Source organism: Haematobia irritans, chromosome 2 (assembly GCF_050003625.1).
Source record: "Haematobia irritans isolate KBUSLIRL chromosome 2, ASM5000362v1, whole genome shotgun sequence".
Taxonomy (NCBI): Eukaryota; Metazoa; Arthropoda; class Insecta; order Diptera; family Muscidae; genus Haematobia; species Haematobia irritans.
Genome location: NC_134398.1, coordinates 105,853,534 through 105,870,344, shown reverse-complemented (window position 1 = coordinate 105,870,344; position 16,811 = coordinate 105,853,534).

The window sequence follows — 16,811 nt, the reverse complement described above, 5'->3', positions numbered from 1 at the left end:
AAAAAGAGAATAAAAATTCGATGAATCAACACCAAAATCTTTAAGGGAAGGTCAACATCTTTGGATCCAAGTAAACTTTTTTTTGAGTGTAGAATACTCACTGAATATTCTAAGTGAGCCCACACAGATTACACCAAAATATATCCAAGGTTAGGTTAGGTTAGGTGGCAGCCCGATGTATCAGGCTCACTTATGGCGATTTCGGTTGGGAAAAAAGGTGCAAGATTATCGAAATTGATTGCCAAATATAAAAGACACTGTCATAGATTTTGGATCCTGTATCCCTCACAATATTATGAATTAACAATAACTTTGGAATGACACTATTATTTGAGCGAAAATACAATGAGGGAAAAAGTAGTGTAACACCAGGGCAACATATTTTTTGTGAAACGAAAACGCGCTTAGTCTATTCAGTCCATTGTGGTACCCCATTGGTGAACTTCTCTCTTATCACTGAGTGCTGCCCGATTCCATGTTAAGCTCAATGACAAGGGATCTCCTTTTTATAGCCGAGTCCGAACGGCGTTCCACATTGCAGTTAAACCACTTAGAGAAGCTTTGAAACCCTCAGAAATGTCACCAGCATTTCTGAGGTGGGATAATCCACCGCTGAAAAACTTTTTGGTATTCGGTCGAAGCAGAAATCGAACCCACGACCTGTGTATGCAAGGCGGGCATGCTAATCATTGCACCACGGTGGCTCCCAAAAAATATATCCAAGTAAAAAGTTAATTGAAGTTGAAAACGTAATTGATTACGTTTTCAAAATTACTGACACAATTAACTTTCTAATCAAATTAAAAAAAAATAATTGTCGGGAGGGATGACGAAATATATCAACATACGAGGGCAGTTCGGAAACTTCTTAGCCTAGCACAAAAAGCGCGGTATAAACAGAAAAAGTTAAGTGTTTTGGAAACTTCCATCTCTGTTATGAAAACATGTTAAATTTTCTTTCGATTTGGCAACTCCTTCATATAGAAACAGGTGTTCAAAAAAGACGCATCCGCAATTTGTTTACAATGGAAAAATTAGAAATGCGTGCTATCATTAAATATTTACATAAAAAAGGTTTATCGGGACAAGAAATTCATAATGATATGGTGAATGGGGTTGGTGAAAGTGCTCCTTCATATGCAACAGTAAAAAATTGGGTTGCTGAATTTAAACGTGGTCGTACAAGCATTGAAGATGAACCACGTAGTGGACATCCAAAAACAGCACAGCAGAAATTGTAGCCAAAGTGCAAGATATAGTATTAAATGATCGACGAATAAAAGTGCGTGAAATTGCTAATATCATGGGCATCTCAAATGATCGAGTCCATTTAATTTTGCATGAAGAACTGCAGATGAAAAAGCTTCTGCAAGATGGGTGCCGCATTTGTTAACAGTCGATCAAAAACGCAACATTTCTCAAGTTTGTTTGGATCGTTTTAAGCGAAATAAAATGGATTTTAAGCGTCGTTTCATAACTGTTGATGAGACATGGATCCACCACTATACTCCAAAGACAAAAGAACAATCCAAACAATGGACTGAAGCTGGCGGAAGTGCCCCAAAGAAGGCAAAAATAATTCAATCGGCTGGTAAGGTTATGGCAACGGTTTTTTGGGACTTGAAAGGCATTTTATTGATTGACTATCTGCAAAAGGATAAAACAATAAATTCAGAGTACTATTGCAACCTTTTGGATCAATTAAATGTACAAATTCGAGAAAAACGTCCTGGCTTACAACACAAAAAAAAATATTTTTTCATCAAGACAACGCATCAGCGCACAAGAGTGTTTTAACAATGGCTAAAATCAACGAAGTACGAGTTGCTTGACTACCCACCTTATTCTCCTGATTTAGCTCCCAGTGAGTTTTACTTGTTCCCAAATCTAAAAAAAATCCTTGATGGCAAACGTTTTACCTCAAATGAAGATACAATTACAGTTGTAAACCACTATTTTGAAGACCTTGAGGAAAACTATTTTAATCAAGGGATAGAATTGCTAGAAAAGCGTTGGACTAAGTGTCTTGAAATTTTAAGAGATTATATTGAAAAATAAAAATATTTTTGAAAAACTAACTATTCTCTTTCATTGATAGGCTAAGAAGTTCCGAACCGCTCTCGTACATTTTTCATTGAATTCTTTTAATTTAATTATTTTTGTCGAAAACTCAACAATGTCCATAGCTTCGAATTCTTTAATTTCGCACTGTGTAAAATTGTATTCTAATGTAATAAACTCCGCCATTGTATCAATAATATTTATTTAGAATTTTGAGCAAAGCAAATCAAACATGAATATTTTGCAGTTTTCTGAAATTCAATTTCTTTAAAAATAGAATCTTTTCTAAGAGGAAGACGTTTTTGTATTTCTTCCAAAGCCGTTAAATAAAATTGAAGGCAATCGGTTTTAATCTTTTTCACTGTATGTTCAGGTAATTTTTTTTTTTAAATTCCTCACACTCTGGTCGAAGAGAAACGTCTTCGATTTGAACAGATATATGCGGAGATCTAATGACACAATCAATTTTCAATTCCGATTTTTTATGCTGTTCAAGTTTAAGGAATATCTTCATTGAATCTGAATGTTTAATATGAATTAAAGTTTTATTCGTTGAGACAATTGAAACTGTTCAAAACATATTTAAGAAACAATAAGTAGGCCATGTTGCATTCGTTTGTGAGATCGTTGTATATATAGCCTCTGCAGATTTTAATTTGTCCCTTTGTGAAGCGAACTTAAAATATTCTAGTAACACATTCCGATTAGGAAGAATTCGCTCTACACATTTTTGACGTGATAACCATCTAGTCTCAGAAACCTTTAATATTCTTCTTTTTCCTCGTTGAGAAGATCTTGGAACTCTGAGCATCTCTTGGCGCTACCCGACATATACGTTCCAATTTGACGAATAAGATCTTCAGATGCTTTGGGCAAAGCCATGCATGCTTTGTTTGTCACAATGGCAGCAGAATGGAACAAACATTTTATGGTAATTGTTGTTTTCACCATCTGTGCTCAATCCAATGATTTTAGATAAGGGTATTTTATAACCACTGCGGAGTTCTTTAAAATTCTTGTAAAGACTTTCGGCACTTCCGTCTGATCAAACTTGCAGCAGGTCTAACAGTTGAATATTAACTTTCCCCATTACTTCATCATAAAATTGTGTGATTACACACAAGGTTTTGTTATATGAGATATTGGTGCTTTCATCAACAAGAATTGAAAACTTACATTTTTGTAGTTTTTTGAAGAGTTTTTCCTTTTGCTCCTCAGCTAATACATTCTCAATTATTTTTGAACACTTGGTTTTGCCGAGTTTGCATTTTTGTATTATGTCGGAATCCGGGGTAATTTCTTTCAACAGTGGGACTAAATGGGCTACTACGTGTACTGCTACATTATGTTCCGCAAATAACATGCTAAGGCGTATTTCAAAATTGGCCACCAAATCTGAAACATTCCCCCTCCTTGCAACATATATTCAGAACAAAATAAATTATAAAATGCGATGTCTGTTTCATTTTCAAATTGAGCAATTTTTTATTGTATATTTTAATTTTTTCAAAAATTTACAACTTAACTAGGCGCTCGTAGAGCCGTTGACCCGGACTTATGGTTGGCCAGCCGAATATTGTCAGCTGCGCCAAGGGGAAACCCGGACTCGAATAAATGTGTGTGTTTGAGCCAGGGTTGTGGAGCCGGTGTCTGAAGATTTTGCTGGAGACGGAAAAATTTTACTCGACTCCGGCAAAACCTAAATTTTAAAAACACTTTATATTTTTGTAAATAAACATATATTTACGATTTTTTCCATTGAGTTCTTCAATCCATCAATGACTGTAATTTGGGTGCAACTTCCAATAATGGAGTTTTTAATTTAGTAAAATCGGCATAGTTACAATTGGAAAATACTTCAGCGCCATAATGTTAAAATTCGAAGTTGGCAGTTTTTGAATTAATGTGGTTAGACCAGTTAAGTTTTTCATTGACTATTATTCCAAGGTTGGTGGATGAGGGCACATATTTTATAGTGTTTCCAGTCCTCATTTATAGAATCAACAATCATTGAAAAAAATTCTTGCTAAGTTATACCTGGACATCTTCATCGTACATACACGCTCACAAAAAATCGCTTCTGTAACATATACTCCCAAACATATTTTGCTTCAAGCATATACATTTTTGGGTATTGCCCAAACATTTATTTGTTTGATCTCTTCCAATATATAATATGTTTGAAAGCATATTGGTCTAAACAATATATGTTTGGGTAGTCTAAGTTCCAAACATTTTGTATTTTTGCATCCAAATTCAATAATGTTGTCTTCCAAAAAACAATATGTTATTATGTGAACATATAATATGTTTGGTAGCATTTTGCACCCAAAAATATTATATGCTTAAAAAATTTCTCCCAAACAATATTGTGCTCAAAATTTTATTTATTTATTTATTTATATATAAATATATTTACAATCATAATGAATTATGAAAATAAACAGGTAATATAGGTGCTAACAACATAGGTTTTCGATCTGAATGCTCAAAATGTTGTTTCTGCCTAATTGTATATTCCTCCACATCTTTCTCACTTCCACGAGATTTTTTAGTTCTTAGCACCTTTTTCTGTAATGCAAACATTGTAAAGGGTGATTTGTTAAGAGCTTGATAACTTTTTTTTAAAAAAAAACGCATAAAATTTGCAAAATCTCATCGGTTCTTTATTTGAAACGTTAGATTGGTCCATGACATTTACTTTTTGACGATAATTTCATTTAAATGTTGACCGCGGCTGCGTCTTAGGTGGTCCATTCGGAAAGTCCAATTTTGGGCAACTTTTTCGAGCATTTCGGCCGGAATAGCCCGAATTTCTTCGGAAATGTTGTCTTCCAAAGCTGGAATAGTTGCTGGCTTATTTCTGTAGACTTTAGACTTGACGTAGCCCCACAAAAAATAGTCTAAAGGCGTCAAATCGCATGATCTTGGTGGCCAACTTACCGGTCCATTTCTTGAGATGAATTGTTCTCCGAAGTTTTCCCTCAAAATGGCCATAGAATCGCGAGCTGTGTGGCATGTAGCGCCATCTTGTTGAAACCACATGTCAACCAAGTTCAGTTCTTCCATTTTTGGCAACAAAAAGTTTGTTAGCATCGAACGATAGCGATCGCCATTCACCGTAACGTTGCGTCCAACAGCATCTTTTAAAAAATACGGTCCAATGATTCCACCAGCGTACAAACCACACCAAACAGTGCATTTTTCGGGATGCATGGGCAGTTCTTGAACGGCTTCTGGTTGCTCTTCACTCCAAATGCGGCAATTTTGCTTATTTACGTAGCCATTCAACCAGAAATGAGCCTCATCGCTGAACAAAATTTGTCGATAAAAAAGCGGATTTTCTGCCAACTTTTCTAGGGCCCATTCACTGAAAATTCGACGTTGTGGCAGATCGTTCGGCTATTCATGATGAAATGTCAAAGCATACTGAGCATCTTTCTCTTTGACACCATGTCTGAAATCCCACGTGATCTGTCAAATACTAATGCATGAAAATCCTAACCTCAAAAGAATCACCCTTTAGAAGAAATTGTTATATTTTATAATTTTTTTTAATTTTACTTTTTGCCGGACGGGGATTCGAACAGCGGACCACACAGTTTGTAAGGATCAAAGAAGTAGCTGATCAATTGCCCAAGGAAAAATAAAATGTTAATTTTGTAATAACAAGCCACAACCACCAACTTAATTCAATATCGCTCCCTGTTAAATAGCGCTCCAAGCTACTAAACACATATATGTTTATAGGCTATTTCTAAATTAATATATATTTGCATCCAAGCATATTATATTTACAAACATTTTATGTCCCAAACATAATATGTTCTAACATATTAACATATATGTCCCAAACATGTTATGCTAGTTTATGAACATTATATGCTTGCACTCAAAAATATTGTGTTTAAAAATTTGTGTTCCAAACATATAATGTTTATAGCCAAACATATGAAAAACAGTCTTTTTCAGCCGTGTATGAATTTAGTAATGTTTGAGTACATCGGGTAAATCATTTATGTATGTGCAGAAGAGGAGGGGACCCAAAGTAGAACCTTGTGGAACTCCTCTTGTTACTGCACGTGTTTTTGAAAAGTTGCATCAGAAGACGAGAAAAAGAAAAAAAATGTAAGAAGGATGGAGTGGTTAACCATGTCAAACGCGTTGCTATGGTCAAGTAGTACCAAACAAAGATTATAGATTACAGAAGATGGGAGATTGGCTACTGAGCACATCAAACTATTTACCACATTAGTTTAATACTCGAACCAACGCGTATACGACAAGTATTGACATAGCATTAAAATGCAAATAAAAAGAAATTAAGAGCACGAAATAAATTTCCGTAAAGAGGTAAATTTAATTTTTTTGTTGTTGCCTAAAATTCAACATTGTTTCATAATAAAAACGAAAAACAACTAAAAGATTACAAACATGTATTGAACTAATCTGGTAAATGCAATTGAATATTTTGGTATTTTGAGATATATTAGCGTTGGTTATTAAACTTTGTAAGTGAGTTATTAATACTTTAGCGATGAGATGTACGATGGTGATCGGAAGCTTAGAAAAAAAGTCATTAAGAATGTTCAATATTTAAGAAAAAATGGTGAAATGGAAAGTATGTTATATTGAAATTGTTATATAGAAATCTAATTTAATATTATTTCATGTAAAAATAAATATTCAATTTCAGAGTAATCCGAGATGATTTTGGAAAGTTGTTTGTTACACCTCAGCTTATAGTTTAATGGTAAATAAAAAATATGGCTTTCTTTTAAAGAGATGTTTTTATTCATATTATTAGTTAGTTAAATTTTTTGGAAATCAGTTTAATGTTTTTCTTGTAAAATTATTTGGTTTCAGAGCAACTCCAGGTGGATTGGGAGTATAACTTAATAGAGAATTGGTAAGTTTTCTTTTAAAAATTTGGCTTTCTTTTAGCTGTAATATTTACGTTATTATGACCTTTATATCACAAAAACACAGTTGTTAATACCTTATTTTATTATTTCTTTAATCAATTTTTTGGAAACCAATTTAATATTTTTAATGTAAAAAAAATCTTTAATTTCAGAATAGCCCCAGAACAATTACTCCTCTGCTTATAAGTTAATGGTGAATTGGTAAGGTTTCTTTAACTTTCTTTTAACCACAATATTTAGTTTTTTATTTTTATATATATTTAATACGATTTTTTGAAACCTATTTTAATGTTTTTATTTAATGTAAAAACATATTTATTTTCAGAGTAACCCTAAATGAATTTGGACAAATTTTTATATTTCCCTGAGCTTATAATTAAATTGAGAATTGGTAAGTTTTCTTTTAAATTTTTGGCTTTCTTTTAACTAGAATATTTAGTGTTTCTATGTCCTTCACATCAATAACACAGGGTTTTGAGTTAAAATAGCTTACTTCATTATTTCTCTAATTATTTCAGGTACAAATTTTATGAGATACGTTTACCAAAGAAAAGTTGAATTCCTTATACCATTTTATAAAATGCTCCCAAATATTACTTACATTTTTTTCAGCAAGATGTTTGAAAAATATACTTACAATAAAGAACTAAGGATAAGTCAAAATGTTCAAACGGCGAGTTAAAACAAACTACTGTCTTGTTCTACGTAGCCATAATTTTTATTCTCAAAAACCATTGTATTAAGAACTTTCTTTATAAGTTTTTATAATAAAGTACGTTTGCTAAAAGAAAGTTTACTTTTAATGTATGAAGATTTTCATAATAGTATAGCGGTTTGCTTTTCCTTTAATTATTTAATTTCTCTGTATTTTGGAAAAATGTATTTAAAAATAGTTCATTCGTTTTTTTTGAGGTTTCCTAAAAAATAGTCAAGTTAACGAAATTAATACAGGTTTTTTAACTTGATAGGGGTATATATATATCTTATGGTGATGTAAAATTGTACTAAAATACAATGCCATAGATGAACTAAAATTTAAGAGACTTTTAAACTAAACAAGCAGAAAAAATCTTAAGGGCTAAATCATGATCAATATTACTACAGTTTAGTTCATTTTGCAATGGAAAAGGGTTCACAGTTTTTTCAGTGAACAAACATCTATGCCAATGGGGAACCCCTTATCACCTATAATAGCAGACATAGTATTGAACAACCTATTTGACAACGCATTAGCAGATCTACAAATAACAATAGTTTTCCAAGGGAAATAATTGAACATTTAATAAAAGAAACCAAAAGAAAAATAAGCAAAGATAACAATAATTTTACAATAAAGAACAACAACGACCAAATTAATCCCTGGATTAATTGACAACGCGAACTTGTTAGAAACAATATCAACAAAAAACATATGTTTTGCTTTCAAGCCACACAATACATTAAGCGCCGTTTTCACAAAAGTTAAAACACCGATACAAAAAGAACAACAACATGACGTGGTGTACGAAATCAGCTGTAAAGGTAGTGATAAAGAGAAATATGATCGCATATACATTGGAACTACGAAGAGAACACTGGATACAAGAATTGGAGAGCACAAAACGGACATAGAAAAACGTAAAGAAAGAACAGCATTATCACAACACAAAATGAACACAGGGCATACAGCTGACTTTCGAAACTGCAGAATACTTGACAAAGAGAAAAGAGAGAGAAAACGAATGACAATTGAAAGCTTAAGAATACAACAAAATATAAGACGAACAATGAACTTAAAAGACGATACTGACAACTATTTAAGTGCTGCTTACAGTGTTGCAATCCTGAAACCCCGGCTGTGATATTAGTTTTAATTTATGTCTTATGTTGTTTTATATGTTTCGTGTATACTGTAATTCAATGTAACTTAAGTTAAAATAATATTGTAAGTGGAAATGTTTTATTGTTGTTAAGGTACAAAATTATAATGTGTTTTTATTTAATAGATGAACTCCCCTGAAGAAGACAACAAAAATTGTCGAAACGTTGGGAACAATGCAATAAAAAAAGTCTTTTTATTTGCGGAAAACAACCTTAGGTCTGATAGCTTAATTAGATGGGCAAATTTTGAAACATCTATTTGTTTATCTAAAATTTCGTTTGGGAGGAAAGAATTATTTTTTGCGTGTAGCATACTGGGAAAAGTTTCTTAACAATACTATATCCTATTTTATTGTGTGTATTTATTTATGTTTCGTTCGTTGAAATACTACACTGGAAAAAATTTCGTTAAATACATTTCATAGTATTAACGAATAATTACGTTGCAATAACGTACCCTTTTCGTGGTGCTTAAAGAGAATATTGTTTGGGAGTTTTGGATTATTTCAATTTAACATGGTGAGCCGTTTTCAAGTTATTCCAATATATGTAGCGGAAGTGCCTTAATTTTGAACATAACGGTATATCTCGAAAAGTCGAGTTGATAGAAAAAACCAAGTCAAAACAAAAAAAGTTGAAATATAATTTAGATACAATAGGAAATAATATATACTAATAAATTATTGGCCTATTTTCTATTTAATTTTGACAAAATTTAATCATGACGATTTATCATATATTGTGACTTTCACTTAAGATAAACGCCTCTTATTTCTAAGACCAAGCATGTCTTCATTATTTGCGCGGCCGCTATCATTACTTTTTCCAAAAACAAAAATTTCTAATCGTATCGCTGTGTTGATTTATCCCGGACACAATTTCTCCAATTTCTTTGTCACCAAGTTTCAGTCCGGTAATTATTCCACGTTCTTCATTTGAAAATTCACTTCCCAGAGGCATTTTTACTAAAGATTAAAATTTACACTAATTTCATGCGAATATAAAAAAATTAACTCACCCACGATCTGTGTTTATTATTCACAACGAAACTGTAATGACAATGTGCACTCTTCAGCACAAACACAATTTTTCAGTTTTCATTAATATGACGAAACGTGCGTCCATCCAACCATCATGCAGTCTACAGGGCTTTGCCCAGATAAATTTGACAAATATTCTTAATTTACAATTAATTAGTATTCGAGCTTTATGGACAAATTAGATTAAGGAACTTGATCAATAGAACCATTGAAAAGAAAACGCCAGACACAAATCTATACACGCCTAGACTGTACATGTTTAAGTTCGGGCGAATGAACTTTTCGACAGCCTTTAATATAGATCTGGCTGGGATAGATAACTCAATTTTGGACCCTTTATGCTAACTTCTTATGGAGAAAACATTTGAGAATTTTCCTCTTACAAATTGAATCATCTTTACTCCCACTATGCATCATCTTTTCATATAGCTACATTTCCGCAAAAGCCGACTAAAGGGTGATACGGTCAAAATTTGGGCAAGGGAAAACGCGTGTAAATCGGTGAAATCGTTTATTTAAAAAATCAAATTAAATTTCTTTTTCAAGTTCAATTAGTATAACATTCAGGAAAAATATTCAGTTAGGCTTTCGCTTTTCCAAATCCGAATTGCCGGGCCTCACGCTTGACACCTGCCATCAGATTTTGTACAGCCACCTTGTCCACCTTCTTCGCCGCAGAAAGCCAGTTTGCCTTGAACTGCTGCTCGTCCTTAGCAGTTTTTTTGGTCTTCTTTAGGTTCCGCTTGACAATAGCCCAGTATTTCTCAATTGGGCGGAGCTCTGACGTGTTGGGAGGGTTCTTGTCCTTGGGAACCACCTGCACGTTGTTGGCGGCGTACCACTCCATGGCCTTTTTACCGTAATTGCAAGATGCCAAATCCGGCCAAAACAGTACGGCAACCGTGTTTCTTCAGGAAAAGCAGCAGACGTTTATTCAAACACTCTTTCACGTAAATTTCTTGGTTGACAGTCCCGGAAGCTATGAAAATGCTGCTTTTCAAGCCACAGGTACAGATGGCTTGCCAAACCAGATATTTCTTTGCGAACTTTGACAGTTTTATGTGCTTGAAAATATCTGCTACCTTTCCCCTTCCTTTTGCCGTATAAAACTCCTGTCCCGGAAGCTGCTTGTAGTCGGCTTTGACGTAGGATTCGTCGTCCATTACCACGCAGTCAAACTTCGTCAGCATCGTCGTGTACAGCCTCCGGGATCGCGCTTTGGCCGTCGTATTTTGTTTATCATCGCGATTTGGAGTCACTACCTTCTTGTAAGTCGATAGTCCGGCTCGTTTTTTGGCTCGATGCACGGTTGTAGACGATACACCCAGCTTCTTTGCGGCATCTCGGAGAGAGAGGTTAGGGTTTCGCTTGAAACTACCGGCAACTCTCTTTGTCGTCTCAGCGGCTTCCGGTTTTCGATTTCCCCCGGATCCAGACTTCCTGGCTGTCGACAAACGTTCCCCAAATACTTTAATTACATTTGTAACGGTTGATTTGGCAACTTTTAGCGATTTTGCCAGCTTTGCGTGCGAGTAGCTCGGATTTTCGCGATGCGCGAGCAAAATTTTGATACGCTGCTCTTCTTGCTTGGACGGCATTTTGACAACTGAAGAGTGAATTCCAAAATCAAAATAGGAGCAACATCCCAGCGAACAATTACTTCCGAATTCGGTCCGAATTCTGAAAGAACGTCTGCTAAATCATCCGAGTCTGATTCCGAATTCGGCCCGAAATCGTTCGGAAAGTGTAATTAGCGGTTGACAAGAATTCGGACCGAAATATCTGAGGGAAATCGGAAGATTGTCCAGACATTCCGACAGAATTCGGTCCGAATTCGGATGGGCAATTCTGAGGGAAATCTGATAGTTTGACCGACATTATGCAGAGAAGTTCGGACAATTCTCGGACATTTTGCCGACATTTAGCAGAGCATCTCGGAACTTTCTCGGACAATTTTACCGACATTTAGCAGAGAATTTCGGACCTTTCTCGGACATTATGTCCGATTTTGTTCGGAGAAATTCGGACGATTGTCGGACACTTTGTCCGACTTTCTACCGAGAAGCTCGGACTTTTGTCGGACAATTAAAAATATGATTCAAAGTTATTTAAAAAGATTTAAAACTAATATTTTATTTCAAAGTTATTTAAAAAGATTTTAAACTAAAATTATATTTCAAAGTTATTAAAAATCTATGTTATGCTAAGAGATCAATGTTTGTTTTGAAAAGTATTACAATTCATTTTTTAAAGTCAATTCAATAGGCACAAATAGCGGTTAAATATAATGTAACCTAATATTGTTAAAAAATATATACATTATAGTTCGGCAATCCTTCTCTAATTTCTTTTATTCAGTCGATCTTTTGCTGCATTGAAAAAAGCCTTCATATTTAATTCAATAGTAGAGTTCGACGTTTGAGGAATTCTTTCAAATGTGTCATCTAAAAAATAAATTTATAATCATTAAAATAATAATAATAACAATAGCGCTATCTTAAATACCTTTAAGCAACTTTATAAAATAGAAATCCTTGACAGGTATGTTGTTGTTCGTATTTGACCAAGAAAATTTTGAAGCAAAGTTGTCGTCTTTAAATATAAGTTTTTTTTATTTTTTTTTAGAACACCGTTATGATATTGTTATTTACTATTTTAACACTTCACTTTGCCACTATTTTGTTTATTCACTCACCGTTTTATTTGTACGATCTGTTACGCGCGATATCACAATAGAAACTGACAATGGAATGCAAAAATAATAACAAAATGCAAAAACAAAAATTCCCTCCGAACTTTGGCAGATGTTTTCGGTCAAATCTCGGTTGACAAAATTCCCTTCAGAGATTCTGCCGACTACGTCGGTTAGTTCTCGTACAAAACTTCAGAGATTGTGCAGACATCGTCTGAAAAAATATCAGAGAATGTGCAGACAAAGTCGGATAAACCTCGGAAGAAATAACAGATTTTCGGCTAAATATCTGATATAATACCAGAGATTTAGCAGACGTTTTCGGACGTCCGACACGTTGGACATAATTGCTCGCTGGGATTCTACCAAGACACACCTTCAAAATGAGGGGTGTTCAGGTTTTTTAAATGCAAAATTGAAAGAAATACGTCAAGTTTATATTGACCAAATTTTGACCGTATCACCCTTTATCATAAACTTTTTTCTGGAAGGTTCAAGTGTGGTTCACTTTGGGTTTAGTGAAGTAGCAGAATTTATTCTGATAATTGGTTCATAGTTTTGCTGCAAGTAGAGGATGCTGATGAGGCCCGTGGATCCACAAACTTCCAAACTTAGAGGAAAACACCTCAGCTTTCACTGTGAGTCGGTTTATATGGGGGCTATATATTATTATGTACCATACTGATATGGACCAATTTTTGCAGGTTTATTACAAAGCATATACTAAGTTAGGTTAGGTTAAAGTTGCAGAATCACTTAGACTAATCAGTCTATTGTGATACCACATTAACTCAAATTACCTATTACATATGGGCACTTCTAGTTTTAACCGCTGAAACTTCTCGATTATTTTCTTCTGTTGAACCAACCAGATTGGTTCAACAGAAGCAGCAGACTGCTTAAGTTAACATTTTCCAGGTTCGCCAGTAATCTACAGCTATATGCTCCTAAAATTCGCTTACACAGAAAAAAATTTCACGAAAACTTTTCCAATTAAAATTTTAATTGAGTTTTAAAAAAGATCCTATTAAAAACTTAATTGATTCAACAAATTGTTTAATTGGAACAATAATCAACCACAAAAATTAATAGTATAAATTAATTTTTTAATTGATACTATCATTTCTGTGATTGAAGACATTTCAATTAAAAAATTAATTGGATCAATTAATTTCGTGATTGAATCAGAATTTTTTTGTGTACGCCTTACATAAAACGCAGGACACTCACAAAGGAGGTATTTAATTGATTCCTTTTCCTATGCATCATGACAGCTCATACAGTAGTCATTATACATTGCGCCAATATTTGTTGGGTGTCACTAAAACCCTTGCAATTCTCCAATCGGATCAAGGCAGCTCATGCAGTAGTCATTTTACTTCGCACCAATAGTTTTTGCAAACTCGCCTATGAGGCAGCGACCCTTTATTGCAGATATCAAGAGTTATATCTGACGTCTTAGGATAGGTTAGGTGGCAGTCCGATGTATCAGGCTCACTTAGACTATTCAGTCCATTGTGACACCACAGTGGTGAACTTGTCTCTTATCACCGAGTACTGCCCGATTGCATGTTAAGCTCAATGAACAGGGACTTCCTTTTTATAGCCGAGACCGAGCGGCGTTCCACATTGCATTGCCACTTTGAAACACTCAGAAATGTCACCAGCATACTGGGATAATCCACCGCTGAAAAACTTTTTGGTGTTCGGTCGAAACAGGAATCGAACCCACGACTGTGAGTATGCAAGGCTGGCATGCTAACCATTGCACCACGGTGCAACGCCTTGACAACACTAATGTATCTAATCATAAGGCCTCTGGGGAGGGGATTTAGACCCCCCCAGAAAAATTTTAGCCCCCCAGAATTTAAAAACCTATTTACGACTTTGCATTGTGTTAGCAGTTGCTGATGGCAATATATAATTTTATATCTTAACATTGTCTTCTAAATTGTAAGTTATACATAAGAAATTATCGCCGATTTTTTTTCAGTTAAACACGGATTCAATCAATATGTTAATTGATTCAGTTAATTATTTAATCAAATCCGAATGAAAACCAATTAAAAAAATATTGATATTTGTTACGTTTCCAATTAAAATATTAATTGATTCAATCAATTTGTTAATCAATTAAAAAATTAATTAAAAATCAATTAAAATTGAATAGTTTTGAGCGATGGAGAGAAAGAGCAAAAAGAGAACGAGAGAATGTGTATTTTTTCAACAACACGTGATGGAGAGATCAGTCTGTGGAAGTAACTCGTGACGAACGGTTGGGTTTTTGTTTTTCGCGTAAATTGAAAAACACGATTGGTGACATTCCGTCTGCTGCGTTGGAAATTTGTGCATAAATATTTTGAATACAATAACAAGTCAAACAAAAGGGTCGAAAAAATAAAGTGTGCAACAACAAATAGCCATGCGGTAAAGGAATGCATTTGGAATTACCTGCGTTTGTGTTTTGTGGTATTGTAAATATGGAACACAAACATTTATTTAAGGTAAGCAATTGTGAAATGTGAAGTGTGTTTATATTAAATGGACTAAAGTAATGTATTTTTTATTCATTTCCTTTAGTGATTCAATTTTGGGCAATCCATCATTTTAATAAAAATCCATCTAGTATAAGAATCTGTTTGCAATCAGAAGGAGGGTTATCGTATTAATCTTTTAAAATTGTAAATTTTGTTCACTCCTAGCAAAGTCCCAGGGCCGTGTATGTTATGGCTTTCATTATATCCAAATGAAGGTGTATAAAAACGATCAGCTAAAGGATTCAGAAATGGACAAGCCTCTGTCTGAATCAGCGGATCCTCTTGCGAAGTCGAGGGGGATACCAAAGTTGAAGACATGGATAGGTACCGTATGCGTGAGGAGGCTTCTACTGCCTCAGAACTCACCAAAGTTGAACCTATGGTTATTGCGAGAGTCACCGATATCTCTGAAGAGGACATTCTTGATGACTCGATTGAAGCGGCTGATGTGACGGTTGTTGAAAATCTCGATGGTCCTACGGATCCTCCTGATAAATCTTCATCATTGTAAGGCTGCATGTGCTGCCTTAAAAGTTCTCCTGATGAAAGGGGACATAGACATAGTTCTTATTCAAGAACCATATGTTTATAGAAACAAAATATGTGAATTAAGTACTCCGGGGTTCAAACTATTGCAGTATACTGGTAAGGATGTAATTCGAGCCTGTATAATTGCTAAAAACGAGCTTAACTTGTTTCTGCTTCCTTCAATGTGCAATGCAGACACTGTCGTTGCCAATTTAGAAATAGCCAAATGCAAATATTGGGTATCTTCGGTCTATATGGGACATGTGCCGTTAAGACCTTAGTTGAGGAGTCACTGAAAACAAAGACTAAACTCATTATGGGATGCGATGCGAATGCGCATCATAGTATATGGGGAAGTAGTGATACTAATGCAAGGGGAGAGTCGCTAATAGAGTTTATTTTGCGTACTAATCTGGTAGTTTGCAACAAGGGAGATGCCCCAACCTTTGTCACTAAAAACAGGCAAGAGGTTTTGGACATCACCTTGGCCTCGCAAGAACTGAATGAAATGATATCTGAGTGGCATCTTTTAAGTGAACACAGCTTCTCAGATCATCGCTACATCAGTTTCAAATTTGATGTTCATACCACCAAGACCATATTTCCACCAAATGTTAGGAAAGCTGACTGGGTTAGGTATAGGGAATCGTTCAATATGATGATACCGGAAATACCAGAGACAAATATGAGCACTGTGCAAGTTATCGAACACGCAGTGGAGAGGATTACTAAGGCCTCCAACATTTCACTGAAAGCTGCATGCCCTAAAGGGAAGCCAAGGGGGAAAAATCGACCACCATGGTTGTCTACGGAGTTAGGTAATATGAGGAAATCGTGCAGGAAGCTCTCTAACAAAGCAAAGTCCACCAGAGCTCCTGTGGATTGGGACGCTTACAAGAAGAATCTGAGAGGATACAAGCGAGAACTGAGAAAGGCTCAGCATAAGTCTTGGAATGATTACTGCAGCAGCATTGAGAATACTTCCGAGGCTTCCAGACTACGGAAGGTGCTAGCATCCACGAGCTCCGCTCCAGGTTTCATTAAAACATCGGAGGGCAATTGGACAACGTCCAGTGAGGAGACGCTGGAGGTACCATTGGACACACATTTTTCCGGAAATCAGACGGTTGAACCATGCACTGGCGGTGCCACAGTGGCTCAGTGGTCG